The sequence below is a fragment of the Anas platyrhynchos genome, chromosome 25, assembly GCF_047663525.1.
Source record: "Anas platyrhynchos isolate ZD024472 breed Pekin duck chromosome 25, IASCAAS_PekinDuck_T2T, whole genome shotgun sequence".
Classification (NCBI taxonomy): domain Eukaryota; kingdom Metazoa; phylum Chordata; class Aves; order Anseriformes; family Anatidae; genus Anas; species Anas platyrhynchos.
The window spans coordinates 759,522-772,295 of record NC_092611.1 but is presented as its reverse complement, the minus strand read 5'-3'; the positions used below and the strand labels follow the sequence as shown (position 1 = coordinate 772,295).

At 45.0% G+C, this 12,774-nt stretch overlaps 1 pseudogene; it reads left to right on the top strand.

The window, feature by feature from the left end:
* Positions 1-6,346: 6,346 nt before the first annotated feature.
* The window catches only part of LOC139999416 (cysteine protease ATG4A-like), a 50,123-nt pseudogene continuing 43,695 nt past the window's right edge, over positions 6,347-12,774 (top strand).

The following is a 12,774-nucleotide window of genomic DNA, read 5'->3' as shown; positions in this document are numbered from 1 at the left end:
AAAACCACATCAGCGTGCAAATGAAGTGTTTAGTGAATGTTAATGCTTTTATTGCACATACTGCAACGGCACAAGTTGTGTATGTCCGTGTGAAAACAAAATAAACAGAAGCCCCAAACCTTGGTTGCCTTACTAATACAATTTAGAAGAAGGCTACAAAAAGTAGCCGACATGCAGTCTGATACAGAGCCATCTACTGGGAGCACACAGTCTTCGGAGGCAATGAGAACTACTTTCTGGATCCCAGGGAGATGAGCAGCATTTCTTTCCACAAAGAGATGTTTATTAGCAACACCGCCCAGCTTCCTGAGCTGCTAGCAACATCATCACTGTAAAATTGGGTATGGAAAATGTGGACATGTACAACATCCAGATTGTTTGTGGTTTTGTCTAAAAGAAAAGGGGATTTTCAGACAGAAGCAAACATCCCAGCACATTAAAACAACGCCAACTCCATTACCAATGAATTTTGCTCACCTTACCTGCAACTCGATTGATCCTTTATATACAGTCAGTGAATCCGATGAGAATAAAAAGAAAAAAGGTACCTGTCTGCAGATCTCTTCTGGCGGTGCAACGTTTGTAAGCAGAACAGAAAGGTCCAGGGTGTGAACGGGAAACTTCTCCAAAGCATGCAACACCACGGGTGCCACGTAAGAAACCTGGCCGTACCCTTCTTTTCCTACTATTAGCAGACGGGGCCGGCGTGATGTTGGTTCACAGAAAGCACTCCTAGAACAAGAGTAAAGAAAACAAGTTTATAAATGAGGTGCTGAATAGACACACACAGATGTTCCAAGTAATTTTCCTATAGACTTACTTTTCCATCCCCAAATAATCCAAATGGTAGCGGTACATTAAATACATGTAAGATTTCCAGTTAAGTTATTCAGTCATTCCAATTGTTTCATCTTCTTCCCTTGTGTTTCCTATTCTTTACTGAACCAAGACTGCAAATTAATATCCCTGCAATCTTGCTTTACTACTAGGAAATAAATTTGTGAGGAGCATTTGTTTCCCCACTACAATCAGGCTGTACCTTTGCTGGCTTAAATCAAAGATGCTAGAGACTTAGCCTTGCTCTAGAGGACAGAAAATCTTCTGGACAGCACAGCAATAGAAACTGAGAAAAATAACTGATCCAGCTGTGACAACATGATCTAACTTTCCAACAGTGGGCTTGCATGACTTCCATACTAAAATACCACAAGATTAACACAACTTGGTGGCTTAACAAATAAAGACACCATTCAGATTTTTCTCAAGGTGTTTTAACAAGCCATTTCTCAGTTTTCTTTCTGCCACATAATTCACCATTGGTTTAAGAATCCTGGAAAACAGAAGGGCAAAAGGTGGCAACACAAACCCATAAAGTTGGGGTATTTTTAGCTAAAAGGACAGACAGGACATTTATGTGGTCTTGAGTCTTTCAAAGAATGCCATGGATTAAGTCAACGTGTTCTGGTAGTCTACGGATCACTTTGGCTTAGGAAGAGAAGCCTGGGCTTTTCAATTTGGTCATTCAGAGCAACTTCATTACCACTTTAGTCCCTTCACCCTTTCTCCTTGTGAATACCAAGCACCCCTTCAACACACAAACTTGATGTTACCCCTTCGTCTACCACCCCTCGCACTTTTAACAGCTGGAACTGTTTACAAAGACTCAGCAGTCCTGAGAATCTAAACATAACACGGATCTATCTTTCTTTACCTGCTGAAACAGAGGCGTTTTTTTCTCTGGTCCGTCAGGCATTCCCTCTTTTAATTCATCTCCAGAAACCAAGGATGCATCGTCATCACTGTCAAACGTATCATCTTGTAAAATAGGATTTAAATGGTCTGAAAGACAAAAGAGGTTTGTTAACTTTCCTGAATAGCCTTTGTCTCGTTCTCTTACATGAATACAGCTTCTAAATCAGTGCCAAAACCCTTTCTTCATTTGAGAGCACACACTGAAAGCTATTTCCTAGAGTTCATCCCACCACAGATCTAAGGAGATGGCACAAGGCCCTACAAAGCTGTACTAAGTCCCACTGATGTGTACGTATAAGGTACGCTACTCTTGGTGATTTTTTTCTCCCCCTTAGAATAAAGGAGATTACAAACAATTTCCGCAGTTGCTAAATAGCTAAAAACAAACAAACAAACAAGCAAAAAAAAGAAAAAAAAACAAGACCATTTCTTTCTGGAGGAGGTTCCCACAATGAAAGCACGGGGATTAAGGATGTGATGGCCACAGAATTCCATTCATCTAGTAAATATCAGTGCTAATTGATCTCACATGCACATGTATAGTACGATCCACAAACATTTAAATTAGGAGACTGGTTAAAAACGATGATAGCTAAAACAATATTTAGCTTAGACCAGTTATACTTGTATCCTGGTCCCGACATTCTTCAGAAAGGAATTAGAAACATTGACCTAGAAATGCTTCCCCTCCAAATATCTGAGTTTTGATTTTTTAAAGAAAAATAGGTGCCTTATACTTCAAACCTCAAGTCAACCTCTACAAATGCTAATTATCTTAGCTGCCGTCAGAAGCAGGATGCTTCAGTAGAGAACGCATCGTCCTTTACTGTGTATTGAGTCATTCAGGGCTTCCATTTGGCATTTCAGTTTCGAATCCAGAATAAAACCTATGCGTTATCTTCCAGACATGCCCAAAAGAAAGACATGCACATGCAAATAATAAAATTCTACCATCATTATGTCTGAAAGGTTTAAGTTGATTGCACAAACCACAAGTTTTTGCTTTAGCAGAATTATAAAGAAGTGGATGCTGTGGTTATACCTTGCTGTCGGTCCTCCTTTAGTGCGAGCTGTGCATGCGGGAAGATCTTCTGCACAACTTGTAAAATATTCGCTCCTGATCTTTTAAAAAGTGGCTTGAAAATGGGTGATAGTGCTTGTCCGGGTGAAGCCACGATCCTGTTTGATGCCGGAACAACCTTCTTCAGAGCCATGAAAAAGTCCTTTGCTTTTATTTTAATAGAAGCAACCTCTCCCTACTTGCATAATATAATGCTTTTTTTTTTTTATATATATAATGCTTTTTTTTTGCTTTTATTTTAATAGTAGCAACCTCTCCCTACTTGCATAAATCTGAGGATAGCATCGACGTAGAGAGCACAGCGCAGCTTCAGTACATAAAGATTTGATATCTGCACCACAGTATCCTAACAAACAAAAACCAAACATTACATCAGTCAAGGCCCAGGTTTACAACATGCAACATTTAAAGAATTTGTAATGCCAAAACCAAACAGGTTAACAGGGAATTCAAAGTGCTACCGCTCTGCAGGGAAGTTTCATGTTGCTCACTGCCTGATATCCTGCGCTTATGCAGCTGAAGCAGACTCCTCATCAAAAACTATACTCTTGAGGAAGATGCCCCAGAACCATTTAACGTTCTCAGAAAACAAAAAGAACGACAACAAAGAGTAAATAGATGAAAGCATCTAACTCTGATTGCTATGAAGGCGTGCCAGCTGCCTCGTTGACTAGTTGTGCAGCAAGGCACAAGAGCTTGGGTACTGCCTGGTACAAGCTAAGGTTCTTTACAACTTGCTCACAAGCAAGAATCCATTTTGGTTTCAGTCTTACCAATGCATTTCTCAGCTAGTTCATCAAGCAACATGTCCGGTGGCTTAGGGGTCCAGTCACGAGTATGAATCTTGAAAATTTCTTTTCTAGCCTGGAAGCAAAATCATTGCGTTTTAGCTTGCCCCAAGTTTTCCTTAAAAATACCAACAAGAAACAAACAAACCAAAAAGCAAACAAACAAACAAACAAACAAACAAACAGTCCTCCCTGAAAACCCCTCATCTATTAATACGCTTTTCTTACTTGCTCAACTTTCAAGTATTTTACAGTTATTTAATATACACTCTGCATTTTCAACCAGGAAATTGAATATTTCTTATTTGTTATACTGAACTTTTTCTAGGAACCTACAATGAAAGAAAAGGCATTTATAGCTTCAATAACAAGTTTCCAAACTACGAGACCTAATGACCCAGAGGAAAATACTGTAATGAAAAATTTATCCAGAAACATTTCTTTGTTGTCCAAAAATCTTCTCTAAAACTTAGCAAGCTTTCATTGTGACAGTCTCATTACTTCATCACATTTGCTTTTCAGGCTGTAAATTCACAGAAAGCACTTCTGGCACAATGCTTCAAATTGCTACAATTACTATAAAGAAGAAAATAATTATGACTCAAACTACTACCACTGATCCGGGGCACAATCAAATGCAAACACGTCCCCTATACATTCAGAAGTGAAGGATTGAGACCAAAAACACAACTTCATGATGAAAACGCCCAAGTGGACTAAATAATTAAGCAAACAGGTACAACTTTGCAGTGTCTCCACATATCACTCTTTTGTTCAAGTTGTCAATTATTTTTTTTTCCTATAAAGTTGGACTTTGCCATGGTAGCACTAACATTCAATTTAAGTTCTCACCTCTTTATTTGGCAAGTTGAAGAGGAACTCTCTGCCAAAGCGTCCTGGTCTTCGTAAAGCAGGATCTATAGAATCCAGTCTGTTGGTAGCTCCGATTACCACGATCTCCCCTCTGTTATCTGTGCCATCCATAAGCGTCAGAAGAGTTGAAACAATGGAACTAATAGAAAAATATAGTTTTTATTTACTGGTTCAGTAAATTTTATTACATTCCACGTGACTTTCTTGATGCTGGAACAACCTTCTTCCTAGTAGTCATTCAAAAGTAAGAAAAAAATAGTCTACCAAGTCGGGGTTTTTTTTGGTTTGATAATAAATCTGCAGACTGGTAAGTCATCAAGCACTTCAAGACTGTTTGATATAATCTCTACAGGAGGAACAGCCAGTGTTGGAAATGAAAAAAAGCAGCCCGTTTCTTCAGAGTCTTAAGCCTATGCTACTAGGAAAAAAAAAACAAAAAAACAAAACAAAACAAGAGGAGAGGAGAACAACAGCGGGAAATTTACCTATTCTCCAGGTGTTCAATTGCAAAGCCTCCTCTGGAGGATCAACAGCTGTGAATTCAGCGTGCTTAGGAGAAATCAGATCTACGTCTGAACCACAACTATTTCAGCAGTATCACTACCATGTTACTCTGAAGAAGCAGTCAGCACCCTTTCTATGTTAGGAAATAGCTGAACAGAGTCTGTTATTCACGTGAAGTAGTCAGGCAGGTTTCTTTAGGAAGGCTGGGTTTCACTAGAACATTACTAGCCTGTAAGCCTCATGGCATCACCTTCCATCTTGACTGCTAAACCTCCTTGTCCCCTACTATCTTCTTTGCCAAGGTACAGCTGTCCACATTTACTTTTCCTACTTGGCTGGACTGAATTTAAGAAGGGATCTTGCATCTAAGAAAGGGAACAAAAGTTGCTGCCCAGCAGCCTCTGGCTCAGGGAGGAGTGGGAAAGCTCTGTGCAGCCCCCAAGGGCCGTGCAGCAGGAGGCAGGAGGTGCTCCAGGCTCACAGCAGCAGTTCCCTGGCGGCCTGTGCAGGGAGAGGCCCCTGGTGGAGCAGGCTGTCCCCCTGCAGCCCATGGGTCCCCCGTGGAGCAGATCTCCACGCTGCAGCCCCCCTGTGGCTGGAGGAGCCCCCGGTGGAGCAGGTGGCTGTGGCCTGGAGGAGACCGCGGCCTGTGGAGAGCCCCCGCAGGAGCAGGCCCCGGGCTGGACTGGAACAGGCTGTGCTGAGCCTGCTTTGCCCGTGACGCTCCTTGTGGAGTGATCTCCCTATCCTTCTGGCAGCCCTTGAGCCCTTTCCAGCCTCTTTTCTCCCCTTGGCGTTGGAGGAGGGGCAGGGAGAGAGCGCTTGTGCTGGAGTTCAGCTGCCCAGCTGAGGAAAACCACCACGGTTTGCTCTCTCTTGCCGCTGCTGCAGCACGCTGGTAGCAGCCAGCAGCGTCTGTTCTTTGAGCCTCAGCAAGCCCACAGCATCTTCCTTGAAGGGATCCCTTTCCTTCACGCCTGCCAGGCGCCGCCTCCAGAGGCTGAGGGCTTGTGCCCCGTTTGCAAGCGCTTTCTCAGTGCCCCCTTCCCCAGAGAAGGATCCCAGCTGCTTGGCTTCCCTGCCCTCTGCTGCCAGGCTCCCGCAGCTGCTATCCCAGCAGCGCAGCAGCCAGCTGACAATGTGCTCGCCTGGAGGACAGCTGCAATCTTGTCCCATGGCTCGCAGCTCGCCCAGGGATGGGGATCACCTGCTTGCTGCTGCTTTTCTCTCTGCTCTCCTTTCCAACAGCCTCCTGTTCCCTGGGATGGCCCTACCTTGGGGTAGGCTGCCTTGCCTTCCTCTTGCTCCTTCCCCTTCTTCGGAGGACTTTCTGCCCTTCCGAAACGAGATGACTTCTGCATGCATTCCTTCCCCTTGTGTGTATTGGCGCCTGAGACAGCACCGGGGTAGTCCCCGGAGCCAGCTCTTAGGGCCTGTGCCAGGCTTGGAGGGGCTGCAGGGAACATGCCAGGGGCTCGAGGGGCTGCAGGGGAGTGACAAGGCTTTGAGGGGCCTCAGGTCCCAGCGCAGTGGTTGAAGTCGATGCAGGGAACATCAGAGTTGTTGGAGGGGCTGCAGGTAAAATGCCAGGGGTTGAGGGGGCTGCAGGGTGCTGAGTCACAGCTTTGCATCAGGTCAAGACGCATTTTCCTAGAACCATCCATTTCCTCCTGAAGGGGCTGAATAGCATGGAACAGTCTTCAAAATGCACAGAGCAGACCCCAGCAAACGTAGGGATGCTGCTAGCAAGTAGGGAACTATTTTGTTGCTGTTCTTAACATTGCTTCACAACAACAGATGCAAACATGATAAGATTAAATAATAATCATTATAATTTTATAGTAATAAAACAACGCCATACTGTACAACACAGTCAATAAAGTGGATTGAATGCAATAAAAATAAAACCCATTTATCCCATCCCAATGAGTTCCTATCCCCATCATCACTTCCCATCCCACTGATCATTTCCTATCCCAACAACGTCCCAGTTCTGATCCCAAGGCTGAATTCCCAACTCCCACCCACCCATCCAGCCAGCCATGCACCCATTTTCTGCATTTTCAGGTCACAAGACTCTGATGAAGGCCACCTCAGCCTTTTCCCCGAAAAAAAAACCTGCTCTTTATTGTGAAAAACTTCACTTTTGCACAACACTGCAGACCCAGCCAAGATGGTCCTGCAAGACAAGGTGAAACAAACATACAAAACCCATATGGATGTAAATTGGTTCATCTAAACAAATTCCTACCACGAAATCCTGATCCTCAATCTCAGCACCGATGAAAAAAGAGGATACAGTTCCCTCCTCCAAGGTCCCTCTCTGTCCCTGCTCCCCGTGGGCTCCTCTCCATGGCTGCAGCTGCGGCCCGGGGCCTGCTCCTGCAGGGGCTCTCCACAGGCCGCAGCCTCCTCCAGGCCACAGCCACTTGCTCCACCGGGGGCTCCTCCACCCACAGGGGGGCAGCAGCGTGGAGATCTGCTCTATGTGGGACCCATGGGTGCAGGGGGACAGCCTGCTCCACCAGGGGCCTCTCCCTGCACAGCCCGCAGGGGAACTGCTGCTGTGAGCCTGGAGCACCTCCTGCCTCCTGCTGCACTCACCTTGGGGGCTGCAGGGCTGCTTCTCACTCATTTCTCTACCAGCTTCTGTTGTGCAGCAGTATTTCCCCCTTCTTACATCTGCTCTCCCAGAGGTGCAAACAACATCGCTTATTGGCTCAGCTCTGGCAAGCGCCGGGGCCCTTTTGGAGCTATCTGGAGCTGGCTGTTGTCTGGACTGTTCTCACAGATGCCATCCCTGCAGACCCCTGCTACCAAACCCTTGCCACGTAAATCCGATCGAAGTGTATGCAGCAATTACAAAGCCGCTGTGCTTTGGGCTGTCACGATCCTCCTGCAAGTGCAGGGGAGGTGCAGGGTTGCTTTGCATTTCCAAAAGGAGGAAGAAAGCCTCCAACCCCACTGGACCTCAGCCACTTGCAGGATCCAAGCAACGCTCCCCACTTTCAGCTATCTCCCTCCCATGCACACAGTGGGAGCAAGGTTGAACAAGCACATTTTTGAAAATGTTTATCTTAATGAAGAATAAAAGAAGTCTACAACACCCAATCCCTGTGTGCACCCAAGGCAAAAATCGTGGACTATTCTGCCTCAACACTATTTTCAGACCCAATTTGTCAAGTCATCTAGCAGAGGATTTCTCTCTTGTTCACTCACTAGCTTAGTAGAGCACCAGTTTACATAGGTGCTGGAGCAGATTCCTCAACCATCTGAAGGGACTTGATCCCAGAAAAGTTCAAAACTGCAGATGACTCATGATTTTGTGGTGAAGCATCTATTAAATGAGAGCTGTTCCGCTTAGGGCACAGTGAGACAATGTGAGAAGAACCCTGTATCTCACTGATTGAGGCTTTATAACTCTACAGAATTGTCAGTCAACAATAAATGGAAAGTGCAGGAGATACGTTCTTTCTTCCTCCTTTCCCTGCCATACATTAGCAGAGAGATTGTGGTGGGATATAGGTTCAGAGCCTCACAGAAGAAGGATTTGAACCCAGGCTCTCCACAGTCTGCACCACTGCCTTCCTGACGGCTTTTGACTATTTTAATTTATTTTATTATTTTATTATTTTATTTTATTTTATTTTATTTTATTTTATTTTATTTTATTTTATTTTATTTTATTTTATTTTATTTTATTTTATTTTATTTTATTTTATTTTATTTTATTTATTAGTATTATTCTTCTTATTTTTCTGGATGGTGTCTAAGTCTTGGGGGGGAAGAACCAACTGTGGGAGGAGGGAATGCTACTACTGTCTGTGACAGTGGTGATTTCTGGACAGTGTTAGCAACAGAGCTTCTGCAGAGAAGAGAAAATGCCAGGCAGTCTCTCTTGGTATTCCATGTACTGAGTACTGAGTGCAGTTTTGGGCTCCACAGTATAAGAAAAAGTATCCGAACAAACCAGTGCACTGTGATAAAGAGAGTTTAATAGGGTACAAAAGAAATAAAAACAAACAAAATAAGAAATGAGAATATTGATAATTTATAATGTATCATAGAATCATAGAATCATAGAATGTCCTGAGTTGGAAGGGACCCTTAAGGATCATCAAGTCCAACTCTTGACACCGCACAGGTCTACCCAAAAGTTCAGAGCATGTGACTAAGTGCACGGTCCAATCTCTTCTCAAATTCAGACAGGCTCGGTGCAGTGACCACTTCCCTGGGGAGCCCGTTCCAGTGTGCAACCACCCTCTCTGTGAAGAACCCCCTCCTTATGTCAAGCCTAAATTTCCCCTGCCTCAGCTTAACCCCGTTCCCGTGGGTCCTGTCGCTGGTGTTAATGGAGAAAAGGTCTCCTGCCTCTCGACACCCCCTTACGAGTATAAAATATATAAATATTGTTTAATTAATAATATTAAATACTTATCATTTTATAATAATGAAACAATGCCATACTGTACAACACAGTCAAGAAAGTGGATTTAATTAAATAAATAATAAAACCCAGTAAATGAAATAAAATTTTAAAATGTAAATTTAATACAAATAAAACCCATTTTTCCCATCCCAATGAGTTCCTATCCCCATCATCACTTCCCATCCCACTGATCATTTCCTATCCCAATAACCTCCCAGTTCTGATCCCAAGGCTGAATTCCCAACTCCCACCCAGCCATCCATCCAGCCATGCACCCATTTTCTGCCGTCCGTGCTGGCCATGCCCACATCCATGCCCGGCCTGAGCATGGGCAGCGGGAGCGGGCTGCATGAAATAACTGAACATGAAATCATGAAATAACATGAAATAATAAATAAGGTAACTTAATTGTTGCTGTTGTTAACATTGCTTCATGACAACAGATGCAAACATGGATCTTGAGTTGAGGGCAAAGGTGACCTTGGATCTGAAGCACACAGGCGTTCGCTAATGTCCCCCCATCCGGAGTGGATCCACAACGACTCGGAAGAAAAACTAAAGTCCAAACCAGTGCACTGGGATAAAGAGAGTTTAATAGGGTAGAAAAGGAATAAAAACAAACAAACATCTGTAAAAAAAGATAAAGAAAAAAATGCTTCTAAAGACATGCCTGATTTTGTTCACTTAAAAAAAAAAACTTTGAAAGACGCATTCCAGAAAAGTACTTTGTAAGAGTGAAAAAAAAAATCTGTGCTAGCAATTGTATGAGTTCTATTCTCTCTATATGAGTTATGTTCTCTCTTGTTCACTCACTAGCTTAGTAGAGCACCAGTTTACATAGGTGCTGGAGCAGATTCCTCAACCATCTGAAGGGACTTGATCCCAGAAAGGTTCAAAACTGCAGATGACTCATGATTTTGTGGTGAAGCATCTATTAAATGAGAGCTGTTCCGCTTAGGGCACAGTGAGACAATGTGAGAAGAACCCTGTATCTCACTGATTGAGGCTTTATAACTCTACAGAATTGTCAGTCAACAATAAATGGAAAGTGCAGGAGATATGTTCTTTCTTCCTCCTTTCCCTGCCATACATTAGCAGAGAGATTGTGGTGGGATATAGGTTCAGAGCCTCACAGAAGAAGGATTTGAACCCAGGCTCTCCACAGTCTGCACCACTGCCTTCCTGACGGCTTTTGACTATTTTAATTTATTTTATTATTTTATTATTTTATTTTATTTTATTTTATTTTATTTATTTTATTTTATTTTATTTTATTTGATTAGTATTATTCTTCTTATTTTTCTGGATGGTGTCTAAGTCTTGGGGGGGAAGAACCAACTGTGGGAGGAGGGAATGCTACTACTGTCTGTGACAGTGGTGATTTCTGGACAGTGTTAGCAACAGAGCTTCTGCAGAGAAGAGAAAATGCCAGGCAGTCTCTCTTGGTATTCCATGTACTGAGTACTGAGTGCAGTTTTGGGCTCCACAGTATAAGAAAAAGTATCCGAACAAACCAGTGCACTGTGATAAAGAGAGTTTAATAGGGTACAAAAGGAATAAAAACAAACAAAATAAGAAATGAGAATCACAGAATCACAGAATTTCTAGGTTGGAAGAGACCTCAAGATCATCGAGTCTAACCTCTAACCTAACACTAACAGTCCCCACTAAACCATATCCCTAAGCTCTACATCTAAACGTCTTTTGAAGACTTCCAGGGATGGTGACTCCACCACCTCCCTGGGCAGCCCGTTCCAGTGCCTAACAACCCTTTCAGTAAAGAAATTCTTCCTAACATCTAACCTAAAACTACCCTGGCGTAACTTTAGCCCATTCCCCTGGCGTAACTTTAGCCCATTCCCCCCCATTCCCCCTCGTCCTGTCACCAGGCACATGGGAGAACAGGCCAACCCCCACCTCTCTACAGCCTCCTTTAATGTACTTATACAGAGCAATAAGGTCACCCCTGAGCCTCCTCTTCTCTAGGCTGAACAAGCCCAGCTCCTTCAGCCTCTCCTCATAGGACTTGCTCTCCAGGCCCCTCACCAGCTTCGTCGCCCTTCTTTGGACCCGCTCAAGCACCTCGATGTCCTTCTTGTAGCGAGGGGCCCAAAACTGAACACAGTACTCGAGGTGCGGCCTCACCAGAGCCGAGTACAGGGGGACGATCACCTCCCTAGCCCTGCTGGTCACAGTGTTTCTGATACAAGCCAGGATGCCGTTGGCCTTCTTGGCCACCTGAGCACACTGCTGGCTCATATTCAGCCGACTGTCCACCATCACTCCCAGGTCCTTCTCTGCCTGGCAGCTCTCCAACCATTCCTCTCCCAGCCTGTAGTTCTGCTTGGGGTTATTGCGCCCCAGGTGCAGGACCCGGCACTTGGCCTTGTTGAACTTCATACAGTTGACCTCAGCCCATCGGTGCAGCCTATCCAGATCCTCCTGCAGAGCCTTCCTACCCTCGAGCAGATCGACACACGCACCTAGCTTGGTGTCATCTGCAAACTTACTGAGGGTGCACTCAGTGCCGTCATCCAGATCATTGATGAAGATGTTAAAGAGGACCGGCCCCAGCACCGAGCCCTGGGGGACGCCACTAGTGACTGGCCTCCAACTGGACTTGGCTCCATTTACCACAACTCTTTGGGCCCGGCTATCCAGCCAGTTTCTAACCCAACGAAGCGTGCGCCAGTCCAAGCCAAGAGCAGCCAGTTTCTTGAGGAGAATGCTGTGGGAGACGGTGTCAAAAGCCTTGCTGAAGTCAAGGTAGACCACATCCACAGCCTTTCCCTCATCCACCCAGCGCGTCACTTTGTCGTAGAAGGAGATCAGGTTCGTCAAGCAGGACCTGCCTTCCATAAACCCATGCTGGCTGGGCCTGATCGCCTGCTTGCCCTTCAAGTGCCGCATGATGACTCCCAAGAGGATCTGCTCCATGAGCTTCCCTGGTACTGAGGTCAAACTGACCGGCCTGTAGTTCCCCGGGTCTGCCCTCCGGCCCTTCTTGTAGATGGGCGTCACATTTGCTAGTCGCCAGTCAGCTGGGACCTCCCCCGATAGCCAGGACTGCTGATAAATGATGGATAGGGGCTTGGCCAGCTCCTCTGCCAGTTCTCTCAGTACCCTTGGGTGGATCCCATCCGGCCCCATCGATTTGTGGACATCCAAGTGCCGTAGCAGGTCACCAACCAGTTCTTCGTGGATGGTGAGGGCCACATCCTGCTCCCCGTCCCCTTCCACCAGTTCTGGGTACTGGGTATCCAGAGAGCAACCGGTTTTGCCGCTAAAGACTGAGGCAAAGAAGGCATTAAGCACCTCCGCCTTTTCCTCATCTCTTGTAACTAAGT